At 48.3% G+C, this 21,345-nt stretch overlaps 1 protein-coding gene and 1 long non-coding RNA gene across 3 annotated transcripts in view; both read left to right on the top strand.

Moving 5' to 3' along the window:
• Positions 1 to 21,345, top strand: part of zfh1 (Zn finger homeodomain 1) — a 663,681-nt gene that overhangs the window by 14,020 nt on the left and 628,316 nt on the right. The gene's annotated exons all lie outside the window — the stretch shown is intronic.
• LOC135915452 (uncharacterized) overlaps positions 8,159 to 21,345 on the top strand; it is a 144,797-nt gene continuing 131,610 nt past the window's right edge. The window contains exon 1 of the long non-coding RNA XR_010568624.2: positions 8,159 to 8,302. This is a non-coding gene — a long non-coding RNA (uncharacterized lncRNA). The remainder of the gene's footprint in view (positions 8,303 to 21,345) is intronic.

Below are 21,345 nucleotides of genomic sequence, written 5' to 3'. Positions count from 1 at the left end.
GTTTGTGTCTTTGCTCTGTGTCCACGGGTTGGTCTTTTTTGTGGCAGTGGTTGATGCGTAAAGGCTGAGGTGCCGAGATCTTAGGCATATTCGGTGTGCGGGACTGCGCACACTGTAGTATACAGGATGTCCCACGTAACTTGAGCCAAACATTAAAGACATGCAGATACGTGCCTGCAGAGTTATGCGTATGCGGGTACCTGTAAGAGGCACAACAGACAAGGCCACATGTCTATTGTATCTTTCTTTTGTGGCCTTGTCTATGTGCCGGCTGATATTTAGAAGAAAACCTGTAAGCAGGCTGAATTTTCCGCCATATCTTCAAAGGCGCAGGGGAATAAGATCCGCCCTATACGAGTACGTTGAGGAGTTCCCATGCTCGATCCTCATATATAATTTCCACTAACTTTATCATGGTCACAATGTTCAAGCACTAGAACCATGAAACTCTTCGTTTGTGACGTCACGTGACCACCGTCCGTGCTCTAACTGCTACGAGGCTCCGTCCGTCCGTATTTACAGAGCTCAGCGTTCCCGTTTGTGGGCGGGCAAGTGAAGTTGGACTCACGCACTGAGTCACGCACATATGGAGGGATAGCGGCTTCTCTTGTAGCGCTATTTACAGCTTCTTTTAAGATCGTGTTTCATTTGGTAACTGTGCTGTGTATTTCGGCGTCAGCTGCCTTCTAGGAGCAGTTCTTGTCCTGTCCCGCCCTCCCGTGCCCGCGTCGACCGCTTTCACGTGCCAGGTGCGCGCGTGGCAATATCAGGGCGTACAAGCACGAGCCTGGGGGCGCTGTTCAAACCGTTGTCAGATTCAACTTAGATGATTAGATGAATTGCATGAAGGTTAAACTTATCAGAACCTGGTGTAACGAAAATGCTAAGGAATCAGTTCTTTACGAAGTGGACCCTCAACTCAAATACCAGCTGTATGTAGAATGTTTGAAGAGTACCGAGACACTAATTCATCGACGGCGCCTTGGGACAACATACACCAAACATTTCCTGTATCGCATAAAACGGGCTTCTTCCCCGGCTTGCTCCTGTGGCCGCGACGATGAGGATGTTCGCCACCTACTCCTCGAACGCCCAATATACGCGACGCAAAGACGGCAGCTGGAACAAGAGCTACGCTCGGTTGATCCTCACCGACCTTTCTCACTCGTAAAATTGATGGGCCCATGGCCATCGAAAATAGCACAGCGAAAAGCATTGAACGCACTTGTACATTTTTACGAAGATACACACATTTTTAACAAGTAGTAGATATCGCACTGAATAGCCACACGATGTTACTGTAACTTGCTTCCATTATTCTTATTTATTAGCGCTTGTATATTACGTGTTATACTTTTTTTATTCTGTGCGTGCATTATTTTAACTCTGTGTAATTCCTCATCTTTTTATATGCTCATCGCAGTCTACATCACGGCCGCTAGTGTGTGTTTGTGACTTTGTTTACAAACTGGATTTCTGACCTTATGAAGTGCTTTTTTTATTTTCGTAGATATATTTTTATATTGTTGTGTCCGCCATGCGACAAGCAGTAGCCGTCACCATTACAAGGGGACTACGTCTTTTTAAAATATTTATTGCAATGAAGAAAATTGGAAATCGAACAGACCTTGTGTACACGTTTGTGATTTTTTTTAAAGAGTTTGTGCTACGTAGTTGAGTGCAAGTTTCTCAGATAGCTTCAGTAGCGTGGGCAGGCTGCTATTGGCCGGAGCCTTCTAAAGATTTTTAACAGTCTTCACGTAATCTGCAGACTTAAATTATCTCCGTGAAGGCTCTGGCATCAGAACAAGATTGCTTAGGAATTTGCTCTCCTCTAAAGCTCTTCTGTATGTCCGCTCACAGTTTTCAAAGATTTGGCGAAGTTTTTATTTATTTATTAATATGTTTCGTTACTGTGGTGTTACTCTGAAGATGCTGCCTAAGAATGAGAATGTCAGTTACCCCGTTGCAGCCACTTATCGCGTAAGGCGAATAGCTGAAGCGCCTTACCGCAGGAGGGGAGCCATCTAAGCTCGACGTTCCCAGGGGGTCTCTTCCATAGAAGCGCCTCTATTGGCACATTATATCAAATCGATATAGAGCACTTTGGCGTAGCCTTACCTCTCATGGCACGCAGCTACGCTAGCGCAACCCCGGCGCGGTTTAGCTTTAGCGTCAGCACAGCTGATACTTGACAGGCTTGGTAAAAGTAAAGGTAGATCTGTTTGTTCTGAGATGGCTGGAGCATGCTCGCGGATAACTATGTGGCGTCATGGAAAGCAAAACAAGCCCGCTTTTAGCCTGCGTTTCTTCACTTTGCTGTCCTTCACTCAGGGCCGCCGCCACTGAGTGAAGGACTGCAGTGAATCGTCTGCAAGTAATACCATGTGAGTAAGTCTAGGCTCCAATCAAAATGGTAAAGTCGTCGTATATATGGCACAAAGTGACCACGCGGGTGTGACCTCGCGAACTGTTTACGAAACTCTTCTCCCCCCCCCCCCAAAAAAAAACATAATAAGAAAACATCTTCCTTCTACATATCTAGATTATCCATTTTAAGACACTATACGCAGAGCACCTGGAAACGGCAATAATCCTGCTCTAAACGAAGAAAAAGAAAATCTCATACCTTTTCGCCCTGTGTTTCAAAAGAAGGAGAACGATGGGTTTGTTTTGCTATTCGCTTTATCGGAGTGCGCACACGCAGACGTCACGTGCACGCACTACGCAGCACCCCTCCAGAGTTCGCCTCACTGTACCTACGCCTATACGCGCAGATATATCCAAGAAGAAAACTTCCGCGCGAAAGGTGTGCCATATATAATGCACGGGCTGACTCGTCGTCGGTTCGCGGAGAGGTTACTGCCTATAAACGACGTAGCCAGATGCACCGCGGTGCCGTTTCAAGCACCGAACGTAGCTATCGCGTACTGCGCGTCGGCTGCGTTCGATTGCTTCCACTGCGGTATCTGCGAATAAGCGGGGGAGGGGAGAGGGGGGGGGGGTCGTAGGTGGGCTCTCGTATTCTATCTGCATGTCTTTCAAGTGACACCTTGGGGGCAAATGAAGTGAGCGGAGCGGCTCGGGACGCCATAACGGAGGGTGTAACCGTCTGGTGCAGCACGAGCTGACGAGAACGAGCTGACGAGGCCAAGAACGGTACAGCGACCTCAACAGACTTCCAAAGAAGCAGGGGCCAGTCCTTCGTCAAAATGTGAAGGTCTTATTCTTCTTCTGCCTTCTTCTTTTCCTTTCTTTTTTTGTCTGTAGACAGCTACGGCGGTTGCTGTCATGCTCAGAATTATTCAGATTCCGTGTTCCGAAAAGAACGATGGATCCGTACTTTGCGATGCTTCTTTCTTTCGTCACTCGAAGACAGGGGAGATTCTCAATTCATCGCACGCTTGCGTAAGTTCTCAGACCTGCCAGTAGGTTCCTTTGTCTGTGCTCTGCGTATTTCCTCTGCATGCCCTCTGCTCGTTTATAGATTCATTTACGTTACCCGCACGTGACACGTGCATCTCGTCAGCATCAGATGCATTCTGAAGAAAGTTTTCCATCACTTACGTTTGTCCTGTTTTGAGATCGTTTTTTTTTTCACTGTCTGTAACTCGCTTCGTCCATTTTATTCTCTTGATTCCGAAATGTGCAATCTTGGCCGTTTTAATAGGCATCTATTTTGTCATACCAGTCTGAACATATTGCTGTTCACGTTGCGTTGTCGTAACACAAAGGCCACCTTCTCTTCAAAAGCCATGACCAATCACATTCGAAACGTTCGACGCGTCTGCCAAAATTTTCTTTTCGGCAGGGACAAGTGAAAGCTGTCGTAAAGACACGCACCGTCTGCAGCACCCTCTCGCCTCGCGGCTTATAGAAGCCATCTGCGTAATCATGCAAGGAACAAGGGCTCTTTGAGCAGCGCTCGCCGGCAGGCTACGGACGCGCACGATTTTTTCGAACAACACGCGAAAAACAGCTTGCCTTTCCTTCCTGCTCTCTCTCTCTCTCTCTCTCTCTCTCTCTCTCTCTCTCTCTCTCTCTCTCTCTCTCAGCGTATCCCATCCCGTGTAGCCATGGTAGCGGCGGTCGCGCAGCCCTACACATGTAGCACGCAACGCTGTCAACGTCGATGACGAGAAACAAATGTGTACCCCTCGCACCGAAGATGCCATGCGCAGTATATACACTGCTTGCCTTCAGGCGTGTGGGTTCATGCGTGTCGCTCTGGTCTGTGCTCGCTGGCTTCAACATGGACGGCGAGCGCATTCACAGGTGCCGCATGCGGGGGGTGAGCGTATACGACCGGGGAGGCCCGCGCAAGCTCGGTTCTCCCGGCTTGCCAGAGGGCTTCACTTTTCCGTCTCGCACAACGCCTACATGCGCGACGCCTACAGATGACGCTGATTATTCGTACGGGATGAATGCGTTGCCTTTCAGTTAACTGTCTGACACTTACGCTGCCTGCGCGTGTCCATCGTCATGGGAGAGCCGGAAGGCTAGAAAGTCCTGGTCTGCCTGCATCGTCGAGGATCTCCGCGAAAGTGGTCCGGGCTGGGGCCACCCAACTGGAATCTGTGGTGGTGGGGACACGGGGTCGGCCGCAGGCAGGTTGTCGTGCCGTGTGCGTGAGGCAACGTCAAACCGAAGTGCGTTGACCCGTGGAGAAAGGCTTGTAATGTTTGCTTTCTTTATTCCGGCCATCATTTCCCAACCATCGTACCATGTGTTGGTGTAGCATCTGAAGCCACCGCATCTAAAGCCACCACATCACGCCTCTTTGCGTTGCCGCTGACGTATAATCAGGGTGACGTGTACCTCCACGTGTGCAGTACTACAGACATTGGAATACCAGGCCGGTATTGTGTAAGATTTTATTTTGCTTGATTATATTCTTTTATCGATCATTGATAACAATAGGCGGATCTGGGTGATGATGTTGGCGGAGCGCAGCTCTTACCAGTAACCAAGCGGGGAAGGAATAGCATCGAACGAGAACCACAACATTGTATCGGTCCTACTGTTCGTCCAATTTTCTTAAGTAGCTGACTAAAGTAGCATTATCTCTTTCTCTTTTTTTTTATTTTGCTGAAAATCACTACCATCTATCCAAGAACTGTAAATAACTACCTAGTTTTGTTTGCTGTCTGATTATACACGCACAAGTGGCACTAAAGGGTTAATAAAATGATATTTGTGGCACTTAGATGAATAAACCAACCACTACATGTTAACAGAATAGTTTTATTCAGGAAGAAAAGCACCAATAGAGGTGAGAGCGCAAAAATTCTTATACAGCTGGTTCCAAGGCGATTTCCTGTGGCCTATTCACGCCAATAAGTTAGCAGGCGAACTAAGTACAATTGTTGGCTCCGTGTACAAGATCATTACCTTGTGGCGCTATAGTTAAAGAAAACATTATAATATACGCTTTGTTATTTTAAGTCCGCCTACGGACCACCAGTCACAAAAGTTAGTAGAAACTATTTCTGCAACCAAAATTTAGTGCCACTAATATTTGTATACTCTACCAACTGTAGTCCACAAGATCTATGAATACTTAACTGTTCACTAGACATTCATTACTACAAGCTAGCCAGATATAGAGACCAGAATTCACCGATACACATAAAGAAAGCAGATCCAATGCAGACGGTTGGAATCTATGTGAAGCGGTTAATTAAATGCTTCGCAACTAAGGTGGTGCGTAGAACCTTGCTTACTTTCATATTACACTGCGTGTAATCCCATGCAATGATTATTTCATTCACCTTAATGGTAATAAAGTTATCATCATGCAATTTGTATGTTGTCTTGTGTTATATCTTGTGTCACAGTGGCACACACCAAGTGGCGTATACCAATGGCTAAATGAAAAAAAAGTCAAGTACATCAATGAAACAATAAATTACATGGCTTCGTTCTTTTACCAGGTATATGTCCTTTAGAGATACTCGTAAGCCGACATCATACGTTCACGTTTTATGTAAGATTTTTTTTGTTTGCTATGCAGAAGAGATATGCGCTTACTAGCACGACTTTGTCGACAAGCACACAATGGCTGCATAAGCCTGTTAGCTCGTACTTTGCGAAAGTCAAATTAAGCTGTAGATAGCAGGCCAAACTTATTACAAATGGATGTCATGTGTGCATGAACGATTTTCTTTAAACATACATGCTATAGAACAGAAAGTAACTATGGGTCTGCAATTGTCAAAATATTTGATCAGTTTTATGCAGTGGTCTCTGAATGATTACTTTCAGGTTCTTGTGAATTTGACCCGTAAGAAATGTTTCGTTAATAATGTAAATCAGCACATTTTTGAGTTTAGTTAAATGGCATGCAATATCTTTTAACCTAATTTCATGAAAACGCGGCGATTTACTTATCCTAAGCGTCCTCCTGCAGCTCCATAAATCTGTTTCAGACCACTGCGGCATAAACGCAGCTATCAGCTTTACCAAATCAGGAGCTATTCAGACATTCCACTCGTGAATTTTGAGCTAGCAGCTTTCGAATGGATTGAAGAAAACGTTTGCTAAAATTATGGGCAAGGTTCGAATCAGATTCGGCTGGGAAAGATTCGTGTAATACAATGTTTATGGGTTTCCTTGCCAGTCGTTCAACAATTGTATTAAGCTCTAGGTACTCTTCATACCACCACGGCAAGCAGAAAACGTGTTCAAGTGATAATGCTTTCTTACTAATCTAATTTTTATTAGATCTTCCTGAAAAGTACGTTTAAGTGACTGTGAAAGTGGGATTGTTTATTACTCACCGAAGAATGCAAAGAGCTGGAGAGAGAGAGAGAAACAAGCTTTAATGATATGCTAACGACATGTGTGTAGTATTGTTTATGTTTTGCACCAACCTAATTGGAGAGAATAACATAAGACTTTGCGCCAGTAATAACTTGCGCAAGCTGCTTGGAGCAACTCATATTCACCGATTTCAGCTCATTCGTTCCCTGTTAAGGGACGACGTGAACAGCCAATCCTCAGTGGTCGCAGGGTGTCACCGCGCGTTGTACCCGTCAGGCCACGTCACCGAGCGATCTTTCTCGCACGCAGTCCCAAGCCATGTGTTCTCGATAGCGACCAGCACGGGCCACCCCTCACGGCAGCACGCGTGCACTCACTCGACGACACCTCCGACACGGGACTGGTGAAGCCGCCTCATCGGTTGCTGATTACTCCGCAACTCTTTACTCAGACGCTTTCGTCTCTCGTTTCTTCGTTATTTTTGCCAATGTTCTCCGCTTTCTACAGTGCATCACTCGCCGCAAGAAACCAGGATAATGGGAGAGAGCAAGTACAGGGTGGCAGGGGAAGGGGGGGGGGGGAGGATTTCAGGAAGGAAGCCCTGTAAGTGTCGCCATCACAAAGCCGCACGCAGCTGCCATGATTGGCTCCCCACCGAAGCCCCTCGGACCTGCACACCGTGTTTCCTCACGACTGGAAAGTGCGAGCTTCGCCCGAAGGTGGGCAGCACCGACGTACGTCAGCGCTCGCACAGGAAACGAAATTGCCGGGGACGAGAAGCTCCGCGCGCGCAGTTCGGCGATTGAGGTGTGTACGCTTTGCGCAAGCGTGTCTCAGTTCTGTGCAACACACGGGAATTTGGGCACCAACCCCTGCTAACTTTCGGAAAACGAAGCCTCGCGTACCGGTGCTCGTTTAGTGGCTTCGGCGGCGGTATAGGGGTCATGCTTGCTGAGCGTTTTACTTGCGATGACGAATTATGTTTAATGCTTGCGCTGGTTCGTAAAGCATCTTGCCTGAAGACTCGTGTGTGTCATATGTACCTCCTATTTCTAATCACGCAATATGTCACTTGCGATAGCAAGTTATGCGTAGTGTTTGCGTTATCTTGATTTCGCTTTTCGGAAACCTTATGTATATCATATAACTGATCACGCTAAATACCCCCCAAAATAATAAATAACATAAAATAAGAATAAACGAATTAGAAAAAAAACTAAGAAAGGCGCAAAGCTGTGCACCAAACTATTGAAAACAACAGGGGTCATTAGCCGCGTGCGTGATGCTTGGCACCGCAATAGCAGAACGCAGCAAACTGTCAAGGCGCTGTTAAGGCGCATATTATGTGCGCCTTGATAGCGTAAGTTTCACCGTGCACCTAAAGCGGTGATTGAAGAGCAAGAGCACGCACGTCAGTGGCACCCTGTCTGAAAATGCGTAACACGCACACCGAGGGCGCTTGCTTCGTCGGACGACAGACCACACGCCGGCGGCTCTCGTCACCACGTCCTGCACCGTACTGCGGCTACGGCATTAAAGGGTGCGTACAAGCTCAGAAACCCCTTTTCCGTTCTCCCTTGCCGTCAAAGGGAGCCGTCATACGGGAGTGTGTGTCAGCCAGGCGGCATCCAGCAGCCACGGCGTTTGGCTCTGAGCAGCGCGTACACAACCGGCTCGAACGGAGGGAGGGATCGTGGCCGCTTTAATTTGGAAGCCGGGAGCGCGCTTTGTGTTGCTTCCGCAATTAAAGGCGGACACGAAAGCGCCATTAGCGAAGCCAGTTGTCGGCGGCAGCGTCACCGCCACAGCGGGAGACGGGGCCGAGTTTTGCATGCGTCTTGCGAACGGGGCGCGCGCGCGAGCTCGCGCGCTGCTATTTTTGCGCGGGAAGGGTTATGAGACATGCGGGTGCGCTCGTGTCCCATTGGACAAGCCCGCGCTGGTAGTAACCGCGCGCGCAACTTGCAGCCGGCTGTTGCAAGGTGCCGCCGTCGCCTGCCGCCGCGACGGCGAAGTGACGCCAGCGCGCCTCTTGCTTCTTTCCTCTGCTGCCTCCGCCGTCTTCGCTTACCAGGAAGCGATACCGGAGCGTAAGGAGGCGGCGGTTTAAGCGACGCGTTCCTCCCGCGACGAGAAGAGCAGGACAAGAGAGGACGGGGCCGGTCTCTCGTAGCGCCAACTCGCAAAGAAACGCTTCGCGCATGGAGGTACACAGTAGCGGGTTGCGCCTGTGCCGTCCATACGTGAGCCTTCCGCACTTCCTAAGATATTGCGAAACAGTGTCACTCCAATACGATCGATAAAGCAGTGTATCTTTAAACATCAGCACCAGAGTGTCTAAGAAAAAGACAAGCGAATTCTACAAAGGAGCATGTATTAGAGTGCTTCAATTTGACAGTAAATTCCTCTGTCTGCGTAGCACTGCAATTGTTCCTCCATGCCAGTGGCACTGCATTGATGCCTGCTTCGACACGGAGCTAATTTGCTTCGTCCCAGCGGAAGGTGTCGCAAGGCGATCGCATGCTAACAGCGCTACTAAGACATCTGTTAGCCGCTAAGGCAAATACAACGGAACTCAGTTGATGCGTACGATAGCTGCCAGCTGCAAATACTGTCGCTGTAGGCTGAGACGGCTTCTGACTTCATTTATCTCTTTCTCTACGACAGCTTTGATTGCCCCTCGCCACTTGCAAGCGGCACCTCGTGAGCGTGGCGCGTGTTTTAGTGTGGTAACGCTTCAAAGACGTGTCGTCTTCATGGCCATTCGTATCAGAATCATCGAGTTATAGATGTCGGTATAAGCCTCCTTACGCTTCGGTGGGGCTTTGGATCAAAGGTTTCGAATGCACATGGACCCTCGTTGGTGATATATCCCTGCTGTAAACTAATGGCGCAATAATGCGTAGGTGACGATATTATACAACCGTTTTTGCCATCGACTGGCGCTGTCCTCTTCCAGTGCGAACCTTGTTCCTCTCTCTCTCCCCGTGCGTGCGTCATCTTTCCTGTGTACCAGAGCTGACGAATCCTCCTCCCGTGCGATAGCGGCGTGCGAGCGGCTTCGCATGTGTGTATCGCTGGCTGCTCGCTGTCGCAAGAGACGGCGGCAAGGGGGCGGCAGGAGGGAGCATCTCTACGGCGCGCTCTCTCTAGGTGCACGATATACGGGCGACCGCCGTCGTCTTGGCGGTTGTGGTGGTGTGACACGAAGCGCTCACCGCAGGGGCCGGAGACGGCGCGGGAGGGCCGGAGACCTTGCCTGTCGCGCGCTGGACGAGATGAAAGCCAGATGCGCCGCCGCCGGCGAGGGCACGCGCGGTGGAGTCGCGTTACCGCCTCGCCGTCGACGTCGGGCCCCTCCTGGGAAGCGCGCGGATGCATCCTGTGCGCCAGTCGGTTGTTGAGAGCGCGGGCCCTCGGACGACCTCCTCTGGCCCCGGAATTCCAGCGATACGAAAATGATCGGGCGGAAATCCGCCGACGAGGGCCTGACCTCTGGCGAACGTTCGGTTAACCTCCTCGACGGTCATGTTCAGCTTCTCTTTCTTTTTTTTTAATGCTGAGGTTCATATCTCTCTCGTGAATCGCTCTCGTCAGCGCGTTAACACTTCGTCGATACTTTCGAGTGGTTGAGAAGAGTGGTTGAGAGGTTGAGTGGTTGAGAGGTTGAGGTTGAGCTGACTCTGTATCTCGTGCATAACTGTGAATTTTCCATGAATTTTTATATGAATTTTTTTCTGCGATATGTATTACGCAGACTGATGGTGTGAGTCAGAATTGGGAATATTCTTATCAACATATCATGATGCTCTACGATAGGCCCGTTTCGGTGCAGAAATTATGCGCCTGAATTTCACCTGCATGGCATGTTTATTAAATGAGGAAGAGAGGGCATATCAGATAACCGTAACTTAGCGTTTTTTTTCTTTATGTGGCCTGCTGCAGTTAAGCCGCCTAACTAAAGCATTTATGAGTCAGTGTTGTCCAATAACAGCGTTAGTGCACCAGACAAGTTGGTCATCGCACATGGTGAATGTCTGGCATCTGAATGTCAATAACGGTGTTTATTTTATTGCTTTCTTCAGCTACTTCTTTACTTTCCACCTACTACAATATGTGAGTATCTTCGTTGTCATAATAAGAGTAGGTTATTCCGAGTGGCTGCTCGAAGTATCTACGTCTGCATAAATATACATTAGTGTAGAAACACGAGGATAGCATGAATCATGGATCTATAATCGTACCAGAGTCCCAAAATCGCTGCAGACGTCGAGGTTAAGAAAAAAAAAAAACTTCATCTATGAGCCAAAATCTACGAATTGTAGAATTTACGAATCATTTCCTCGCCTGCGAAAGTAAATTAAAGTAGGGAGAATGCTTCGGAGACCGACTTACTTATCGCTTGTATAGGAAGCCCATGTCCTCCGGTTACCAAATATTAGATAGCCATGGTAGGTATCTTTTCAAATTTGTGGATGGCGGGATTATGAATCTCTGCGCAAACAACTTTTTTATTTTGGTTCTCAGCCAGCTTCGAAAATCATCTCGTATCCCGCGTGGGATGGATATGTACGTCGCAAAAGCTCGCGGGCAGATCGGGCATAAAACCGTCAGGCGGTGCTGTGGTAGGAGATACAGAGTTTACCTAAGAATACAGAAATATTCGGTCATTTATGGAAATCTACACCTAAAATTATATGAGAGCCAGCGAGAGTGTAGCCCCGTCACACGACTTGCTGTCCAGTCCAGCCGCGGGCGCTTTGGCGGGGCAACTTTTGTGACAGTATGTCTTGGACTTTCAAAACATTCGACCAAGGTCGAGGCCTGCTGCAGTTGCACGAAGCAACGTGTCCGTCTTGCTACAATGCCCGGGATACGGCGTAGCAACGGCGTGGACTGAACGGATAACACTCGCACACGAGCAAGCGAGTTCCCATTTTCTCCCTCTTCACATCTTCCCAGAGCGCCTGAGGCGCTGATTTTAGTCGCTTGCATCTAGAAGGACTCTTTCGCAACCGATAGCGTCTATGTCCTCCTATAGTTGCGTGGCTTCTTGTGCGAGACCTGTTGAATCGTTGCCGGAAACGGGTAATTGGTCGTGCAGATACGTTGAGCGTTGCAGGCAGATTGGACTTGCAAATGCATCGAACCAAGGTGTGCTTCAGCTTGTCCTCGCCTTTTGTCTCTCTATGTTCGTGTATGTCTGTAGGACCGTATGCGAACTACATTTATTCTTTTTAGAAAACATTGCTCCATACTTTTCGAACCAATCATGTTTTTTTTTCTTACAGTATTTTTCTTATTTTTACTGTTGTGTGAATGGCCGTCCCCATATTAGGGTGATTAAACTTCTTTCTTTTATTTTCATTTCTGTAAGACAACAAAGGCACACATTGTAACGCGTCTTTGTTTTAATTTTCCGCGGTGTTATAGTTATGCAATGCAGAGTAGTCTTAATGATCAGGTATGGCGATTGGTTAATGCCGGGTATACCCTTGCGCGGTCGTAACGGCAATAGCAGAGGTTCTTCTGCGTGAAATAAAAACAGCCCATTCCAGGGTGAACACCGGGCGGCTAAGTAGGAGTCGTCCAGAAGTGTTGCCATATATGCGTGGCCTATCCCGCAACCTGAAAAAGATAGCCAGCAGGCACAACGTGCGATCGTTTTATTTTTATTTTTTCTGCCCCGTGCAAACTGGCTGGGCTTTGCCCCAGAACCTCTTATGAAAAGAAGAAAGAACCCGGAGGTTACGGCAAAAAGGATGTTCGGGGGTATGTGAAATGCGTGGTCGGCGTTGTCTACGAGATTCCGCTACCTTGTCGAAAGTAGTATCTTGGGCAAATCGGACGTTGTGCTAACGATCACGCAGGGGAACATAAGCGTCAATTAAAGATAAAGGTAATGCGTATTTGCCTGCGCATTGCCTAGCTTGCATGTGTGTTTCAGATTTCTGAAAAATAAAGATCTTGGTCAAAGGCGAAGATACCACTGCACGGGAGCTGATGGAAGCTTTTTATATATCTCTTACAGGGAAGTCTTGCGTAAGAGGCACGTCTATTTTTTTATGGACAGTGAGAAGTGTTTCTCGTGCGGCTTGTTCTAATATGTGGCAGTGACAATGTGATTGCATGTTACGCGCATGCGTGACTAAAGACATATATTGGCGAGCGACGAAAAATAAAGTTAGTTGAAAGTTTGCGCTTGTCCGTGTCTCTTACTACGTCCTTGTCTTGAACTCCGCGCAGTCCATTTGTTTTCTGGCTGCTGAACCAATCAGATGCACAGGAACCGGACGTATATATACACTGCCATTGATTTCACATGGTGATGCAAATGCGAGCAGATTGTGATTGGCCTGTCGCATTTGCCGGTGTGAGCATCGGTCAGCTTCTGTCGCTTTTCGTTCACCAGTCGCAAATGGTCACGCGACCTCCTAAGTCGCCGGTGTGAATAAACCTTTATTCTCGTTCTTCACCGTAAGAACAATGTGGTACAATATTTAAGATAAATATAAACTACGAGGGCGAATCAGAAAGTCTTTGCCCCTATTCTTTAGTAGCCAAAATAAGGTACATACAGGTAATTACAAATATAAATACTATGCACTATTTTTCCACATGGTCTGCACACCGGTTCAGACATGTGTCTCATTGTAGCACCAAACTTGAGAGGCCCCTGTGGAATTCGTCCGGCTGATTGTGGTACCAGCGTCGGAATGCTGACTCGGCTTCATCGTTGCACGGGAATCACTGTTCTACCAGCAACTTCTTGAGCGGATCAAAAATGTGGAAATCACTAGGGGCGAGGTCCTGACTGTATATATATGGTGGGTGGTCCAGACTCTCCCAGTGATATGACTGGAGCTTCTCGGCGGTTCTGATTCCAACACCTCGTTGCTCGTCCACCGTAGACGTGGGAAGCACAACCGCCATCTTCAACAACTGACAAAAGCGCTATGCCATGGAGCTACTGGAAGATAAGACTGGGCTGGTCCAAGAAAGGCCGACCGCTGAGAATGGATATGTTGACTTCGCATTTACAGTCGTAACTGGGGGGGGGGGGGGGTATAGGGGCAAAGTCCTCTGATTCACCCTCGTACGCCGCCCTGGCAGGTAAGGCTTATGTGAATTCAGCGCTTCTCCTGTCTTATATATCGTCCATTATTGCCTTTTTTCTCAGGGACCTGGCGCAGCTCATTGTGGGGATCGGCCATGAAACTGGTGACGCCAAGTGTACTAACTCGCCCAGTTTTTTTTTCTCCTTCTATAACACCGGTCACTGGCGTTTTATTTCTTCGGCCTTACGCTCAGAGCCGTCAAATGCCCCATCCCGTCACCGGCGTCCGTCATGCATGTAGATAGCGTTTCTTCGCCTGTTTCTGCTTAAATACGGGACGCCTTTGACGTTGGCCGATGCTCCTAACGTCGCCGTCGTTCCCTTTCTTTTAAAAGAAACCGGAGCGGAAACGCTGTCTCATGACGGGCGCCGGTGGCGTGCCGGTGACGGGACGAGGTGTTTGACGGCCGTGTGAATCCAGCCTTCATAGTATTCGACGGGTATCAGCGCCGTCAAAGAAGCGGTCACCGATACTTGTAATTTCTAATGCCAAGACCATCTGGAAACACAGCAAGAAAGAATTGTTTATGAAAATAGCCGAGAATGTACACGGCACAGGTGGCCGTCTCGGTAAGGCAGCGATAGTTCAAATTCTGAATAGGGAGACGCCTGATGGCAGGGTAATTAGATGAGCTTAGAGCAGCTACAACCGTGAGCGGTGTACCCAAGTGACACCCCCCGACTGACTACTGTTAATGAGCAGATAACCCCTGTGCATTTGCCGAGTGACGACTGTATACGTATATAACACTGCTCAGCGTGCGGGAAAACACGGCCATAGCTGTAACACATTAGGGGCCTATGTAAGTACTCGGACCTATGACGGACCGCGGCTAAGTGTTCTCAACAAGGAGAGAAAGAGAGAGTGTGCTGCTGAAGCACACGAGCGCGAAACTTTGGGTTTACCGGGAGGACTTGACAAAAAGCGGTAAGATATGCACAAAGGCGGCTCTCGCTGGAGATCGCAACGCTTAAGGAAGAAGAACACGCGAGAAGAAGTAAGAAAGAAAGGCTGAGGTGGGTAGATCAATAGAGAGACGAAGGTGCAAAATGAGGAAGACCCAGAGAGCGGTGGAATGGAAATGACGATGAAAAGGTTTGTCAGCGAGGGCGAGGCAAGAAACCGTCTTGCACGTCTTGGTCTGCCCCGTCCATTTGTCGTCCGCAGACCATCTACCTCGAGAGAGAGTGTGTCTAAAGAAGGTCGCCGTCCGCGCAGTATCCCGCGGACAAAGGGAACCGAAATCTTCAGGGTGCCGCGGGGAATTAGCGGCACTGATGCAGCAGTAGGGGGCACTCGTATCGCTTAGAACTTCCACGAGCCGTGAATAGGAGGCGTAATTCAGAGTGGGAGAAGATAAAAGAAGAAAAGTGAGGAAGTTCCTTAGTTGGAAGAGAGAATATGCATGAAATTTTGGGTTTTGTAAAGATTCCGAGCAAGCAGGGGCTGCGATGAATTGACGAGTATCGCGGGCTGGTCTCTCTCTTGTTGGATAACTTGGCATAGGCTGAAAAGGAAGAAAAGAAATTGAAAAGGACACCTCAAGCAAGGAACCGGCGGCGAAGTCTGCGTTTCATGGAATGGTCCTGCGTCTGAATACCTACTGTGATTATGCAATGAAAAAAAAAACAAATTGATTCGGAGAAGGTATCTATTAGCGAGGGTTCTTTGCAGCTGAGTTCGACCTGTGGTCGCCGTGGGTGTGAACTGCCAATCGGATTTCGCCCGTTGCCACCGCTAGGCTTTGTACCATTGTCTGCCTTATTGCCTCCTTGCTCGTTTGTTCGTTCGTTCGTTCGTTCGTTCGTTCGTTCACTCACTCACTCACTCACTCACTCACTCACTCACTCACTCACTCACTCACTCACTCACTCACTCACTCACTCACTCACTCACTCACTCACTCACTCACTCACTCACTCACTCACTCACTCACTCACTCACTCACTCACTCACTCACTCACTCACTCACTCACTCACTCACTCACTCACTCACTCACTCACTCACTCACTGAATGAGTGGTCTAAAGAACCCGGATGACAGGAAATGAATAACGGCAACAGAAACTTTCCATATGCTCAGATGCAGCTCCAGCTGCTCAATTTTCATAATGTAAGAAAATATCTGACGAGCTGGCTGTTTACTTGGTTCACAGGCTTATTTATTTTCGATCTTTGTCACTTCTTTTTCTCGTTTTATCGTGGTCGGTCCAAGAGGTACCCTCTCCTTGATCTCGCGGTCGTGATCCTAGGATTGCTCAAGATATCGGTGCTACGAACCTCAACTTTCTTTTACTTTGTCTGACTATAGAGCACGCTGAGAATTCAGAGTTGTAATGAGACAGGGATTCAAGAACTAATTCCCGGCACATGCAGGAAAATCCAATAACTTCGCGCTGCTGTGCTGGGAGCGACAATGTCATAATAGCCGCTTCGTACTGCCTCTGCTGTATCACTGGAAGCGCATTTGCATGCAACAGTTTCGCGGTAACGCTGGTAATACCGCTCGCGACAGGGTCGTGAGCCTTCACCCGTCGCGTAAATTGAAGATCGATCTGGACGCCGCGTTGGCGGGGATAGCGATTTTTTCGCGTACGAGGAACCCTTCACTCCCCGACCACACTTTTTTACTGTTTTCGCTGCTTTCTCTGCATCACTCGGCGAAGTGTAGGTGCGTGCCCCAACGAGGCATCACGAGCGCTTACGAATTTCCCTAGATCGATTTCTGTAGATCCCAGTTGAGAATGTACTCAGTGCGCTAACAGAGCGCATCGCCCCTGCAGAGTGCGCATGACTCAGGGGTATTTGCAATGGCGCCTATGCGCGTGTTCTTTGAGGACGTTTCTGTCACTTAAGTATAGAGCTACGGTGATCTCCATTTTCTTGCATTTCACCGCAGTCTTATTTTAATTGCACTTTTTTTTTACGAAGCCAGCGTGCCTATGTGCGTGTTAATGGGCTCCTCTAGCGTCGGATAAATGTTTTGCTCTTGACGCCTAGGTTTATTTGATGCAATAAGCCCTCACGCTTCCCATGAGCGCTCCTGCAGTCATCTTGTTCTTGTGCGACATGTCTTTAAGCGAGCTTTTCTTTGGACAAAATGGATCGTGCTGTGGACGAATCGGGCAGCCATCGCCAACTGCCGGGGCATGTTGTAGAGTTTCGTTCCGACTTCTGTGTGGTTATGTCACTACGACGCTCTTCGGTCGTTATCGCATTGCTTCAAATAATAATGGAGACGCAGTTTGCTTCTTTAGCTCCCTGCCTTGTTTCTTCTGACCGGTCGCTGTGGTAAAGAAAGCGTTCGCGACGCCTCAATGCTCATAACGCTACTGCTATGGAGCCCCAACGTGCTTTCTTCACCTTTTAACTTGTTAGACGGACGCAAACATTTCGTGTGAGGTTTCGTTATTTCTTGACGTTTGTTTCTATCACACGACTAGGACGAAACGAAATGCACGCAAGAATAAAATGAATTTTCAGAGCCCTAACTTACGTGTAACCATTACTCAGCGTGCTATAATAAGAATACCGCGAGCTTGAACATAGGTCTGTTATGAAATAGCGACGATGTTATACGATGACTTTGTTTGCGGAGGGCCCTCGGTCGATCCCTTTCTGGGATCACAAAACAATCGCTACGAAAAAACAACGATGCATTAAGAAGACGCTAGAACGTGTTCTTCCAACACCACGGCTTTCTATGTCCGTAAAGCATGCGACTCTGCGCATCACTTCGCTCCCCATCACGAAGACGACGTAATCACGTCCCTTCGCACTTCCCTCTTGGCTGTTTCCCCTTGCTATCTTGCCCCGGAAAGAAGGCGGCGTTGTGTTTACATACTGCGCGCCGGAGTCGACGCACTTGCAAGCATCTTATATGCACCAACTTTTTCGCTATTTCACTTTTTTTATTGTCGCTTTCTTTTCTTGTTCCACCATCTTCCGTTTCGACGGCTCAAGAGTAACGCTGAAAGCGGACTCCTCGAGAGATCCCGCTCGCGTTCCGGTCGCCATTTGAAAGTAGGAAACGCTGTAGCTGACTTGCAGCTCGAGGATATGGCCCTTTCCTTTCACATATAACGACGTATCTTCAGTGTGGGTGAGGCGGGGGATGAGAGAAAGAAACTACAGATGAAAATAAACCAGAGAGAGAGAGCCGCGAAGAATGAAGGCAGAGGCTTGACAGCGGTGCTAACGGTGGCTACAGTTTTGCATTCTTTAATACGTGTCTTTACTTTAGTGTTCGCCGCCCCTTCTCGCTTTCTTGTTTGCCGCGGTCTCCGCACGGTCAAGCTTGGCATGTTTCCACACTGGCCTCCACTATTTCGGGCCACGCTTCCCCGCGGTGCTCGGAGCAGGAACAGGATGGACAACAAAGGCGCAGATTGAGTGCGTCGGGTTGGAAGCCGTAAATATACTCCTCGAAACTTGTTTTACTCGGGGCCGCAGGAAATAAGGCACCAGCGAGGAGAACTTGCCTGCCTCATTGGAAGCCTCGAAGCGCCGAACTATGTGTATCCCTAGTGGCTACTACTATGCGAGTTCAGTTTCCACTGGTCCGGACGAGATTGTCACATGTTCACATCAGTGCCGCTTATTATTATTTCTCGCTACAGTGGGGTCAATTAGGCAATAATGTTAGCCTGATGCTGTGTAGTAGATATTTCCATTCTCTCTTCGTGCTCCAGCGCCAGATAGTTATGTCCTATGGTGGCTCTTGTCGTGTTGTTTCGTAACAATATGCGCTCATGAGAGTTCTAACCTGAAAATTTTCCATCACCACGCCAGAAGAGTAGTTAAGAAATAGGTGTGAGACAACGACGTTCGTGGTGACGTATTGTGGCAATGTGTTCAACCAGGCACACTTCACTGTGAAAGCAGCGGTGAACAAACGATCGACAGAGCGAGCGAGCGAGCGACAGAGAGAGAGAGAATCAATATAATTTCATAGCGATAGCGGACAAGTGTCAATGATTTTTGTTTTCTGTTATGCTTGCCATAATTGTATACAGATTCACCAGAAGTCGCCGCCAGCACTACTGTTTTCCATCCATGTGTCCCCTATCTACGAGAATAAATGCTGCAGCAGTAATACCTACGCGCCTTTCTATTCACGTCACTTTACCTGATAGCTTCCCAGAGGTTGTTATGTACGTACGTGTTTGGCACCGTTGGATGGTGCCACCAAGACATTTGATGCCTCTAAGAGCCGCGACAGACGGGGGAGAAGGAGGGGCAGGAAAGGTTAGCAATCTGTCTAATTTGCTACCCTGCGTGTGGGGAAAGGAACGGGGAGGATGAAAGAGGGAGTGAAGACAGCAGTTTATATCAGTCGCGTGCGCTATAGACAAGAAGCAGCGTGCCTACATTCGGGCACTCAGGTCTGTCAGACTGATGAAGTTCATGTGACTCAGTTGGCTGATGAGGCAAATGGCCCACTTTGGAGAGAATGTTGTATGTACAAAATAACGAAGGAAGTACATAAAAAAGACCTGGGCGAGATGCAGTGTATGCAGTTTTTAGCTGCATCGTCCATAGGGAGTGTTCTCTCCTGGGAGGGCTAGGGGGAACACGAGCTGATGACCAGGCGAGAAGGGATCGACACTGGACGAATTTCTGGAACCACGTTTCGCTTCACAATGCCCGTAAGTTCTGCTCTGTATTGAGAGCAGGATCGTTTGCATCTAGATAGGAAAGGAGCTGTTGGGATCCAGCATTCTGCGGACCAACTGGACAATCTTCCACTATCAGAACTGAAAGCTCTAGGCCAGTACTCCCCAAGAACTTCCGCGCAGAAGGTCTTAGTCGCGCTACTAATATGCGTGCAGCCTATGGGGCTTCACGATAGACGTTAAGAACGCCACCTCCTACCACTGTTTCTTTGCATTATTTATCTCTCTCTCTGTGCCTCTGGACGCTGGTCTTTATGCTACTCATGATGACGCCAGATGTGCGTTTTTAAATAAACAAAAACGTGTTTATTCAAAGTAAACTTTACTTTGCAACACCGCACAGAACTTGGGATACCGTAAATGAGCAGGATACACATAATTTTGTACGTGACTTGTTTTATACACTTGATTATTGCTAGCAAAAGATAAAGGTTTGTCTTTTACGTTTTGTACACCATTTTGTTCAGTATCCGCTTGGTGTCGTCTTCTGCATGTGTACGTTATAATTTAGCACATGTATGAAACGGTTGCTGCATTTGTGAATATTGATGCACAAGCTCATTCAAAAAAGAATGCTCTCGTACTGCCACGAAAGCGCACTGCCCTTTCACTGACATGCCATATGCATTTAGAATGAATCCCACCGCAGTCTTGATGATTTCGGACACGTTACCACACCGTATATTGCCACAACATTCCTTCGACTTTCTCATATTGCTTTTTTAGACCCCATCAAATAAAGCGATGCAGCCGCTCACAAACAAAATGCACCAAACACTGCTGTGGCCTTCAGTTTGATCTTACTGACTCTCTCTCTCTCTCTCTGTTCGGTTATAGGGAGGCAGACGGCAAGCCAGTAAAAAAGAAGCTCTCGTTGTTGTTCTCGGATAACTTCCATTCTTTTTTTCGTGCCGTCGCGACCAGCTTTTAAGTGACATCCTCTTATAATGCACAAAGGGTGTCACTGTACGCAGCAGCGACAGCATGCCCGCCGAGTGCTGTTGGCGTATATACGGCGAGACGGCGCGTCAAAAAGAGGAGGAGAGGGAGGCGAACCCCACGCGTGTAACGGTCGAAGAGGAGACGCCGGGCTGGTTCGGGGGGGGTGGTGGCCGGAAAACCCTGGCGTGAGCGCAATACGAACGGTGCTTGGCCCCTCCCGGAAAGCAAAGGGAGAGGAGGAAGCCGTCACGGCGGCGCCTGTACCCCGGAGATTATAAAATTGAAGCCGTCATTTAATTTATAGCGGAGCCACGCCGCGCGCCTCGCAGCGTCCGCTGTGCCGAGCCGACGTGGCTGGCTGCTGGCACGCCCGTTCGGACGTTGCTGGCGGCGAGGGGAAGGACGCTGCCTCCATCGAGCTTGTTCATCACACGCCGCTCCCGTGCGACGCGCGCGTTAAGCGCTTGTTTTGGTGTACGCTTTAGCTAGGTATGCACGTGGTATACCACGAGTACGTTTGTCGTCGCCTGCTTTCGTGTTCCTGTTTTGATTATTAACTGCGACAGCATCGGATGTTTGGATACTAGAAAGCCGGCTATGCCAAAATCGTAGCTGAAAATAGCAATTAGTAACACTAAAGAGAGGACAATACGAATAAGAAAGATATGATCGAAACCTTTCACAAAACACCCGCGTCATGTACACTAAGCGCTTGCCATAAAATTGCAAGTACTAACATAGATATCGTACGAATGTGGAGTCAGCGAAATATCTGTAATTAAGGAAACTACTCACTAATTTCTAATTATTTTTATTTTTATACTGTGCACCTATTATAGATAGCAGGA

This window comes from Dermacentor albipictus, chromosome 4 (assembly GCF_038994185.2).
Source record: "Dermacentor albipictus isolate Rhodes 1998 colony chromosome 4, USDA_Dalb.pri_finalv2, whole genome shotgun sequence".
Classification (NCBI taxonomy): domain Eukaryota; kingdom Metazoa; phylum Arthropoda; class Arachnida; order Ixodida; family Ixodidae; genus Dermacentor; species Dermacentor albipictus.
The sequence above is the reverse complement of the archived record's forward strand: the minus strand, read 5'-3'. Positions and strand labels throughout refer to the sequence as shown.